This window comes from Chiloscyllium plagiosum, chromosome 2 (genome assembly GCF_004010195.1).
Source record: "Chiloscyllium plagiosum isolate BGI_BamShark_2017 chromosome 2, ASM401019v2, whole genome shotgun sequence".
NCBI lineage: Eukaryota > Metazoa > Chordata > Chondrichthyes > Orectolobiformes > Hemiscylliidae > Chiloscyllium > Chiloscyllium plagiosum.
Genome location: NC_057711.1, coordinates 146,196,065 through 146,196,779, shown reverse-complemented (window position 1 = coordinate 146,196,779; position 715 = coordinate 146,196,065).

Sequence of the window (715 nt, the reverse complement as noted above, 5' to 3'; positions counted from 1 at the left end):
ATGAGCAGAGAGTGTTCAGCAGGAGAAGATAAAAGGTAGGGAGGAGGGACATGGAGGAGGGGCGTTGGAAATGTGATAGGTGGAAAGAGGTAAAGGTGAAGGTGATAGGTCGGAGTAGGGTGGAGGCGGAGAGGGCAAGAAGAAGACTGCAGGGCAGGAAGGCGGTGCCGGGCGGGAGGGATCCGGCTGAGACAAGGTGGGGGGAGGGGGGATGAAGAAACTGGTGAAGTCCAAGTTCATCCCCTGCGGTTGGAGGGCTCCCAGTCGGAAGATAAGACGCTCCTCCTCCGACCATCGGGTTGTTGTGGTTTGGCGGTGGATGAGTCCAATGACCTGCATATCCTCGGTGGAGTGGGAGGGGGAGTTGAAATGCTGTGCTACAGGTTGGTTGGGTTGGTTCGTCCGGGTGGCCCAGACTGATATTCCCAGTCCACCTGCATACAGAGGTCTACCGTGAATATTGTAATAGTGCCTTCCTTACACACCCTTTCCCAACTCCTGATTTATCTTCTGCCCCACATCCTGCATACTGCGAGGACACATGTACACAAGGGCCCTTTTGTTTTGCCTTTGCAGTTCCTCAACTCTATTTGCACCGATTCTATGCCTCTGACTCTATATCACTTGTTGAAATCAATTTAATTTCTTTTCTTATGAACAAAGCAACCTCAACACTCAGACCATCTAGGTTAGAGTGGTGCTGGAAAAGCACAGC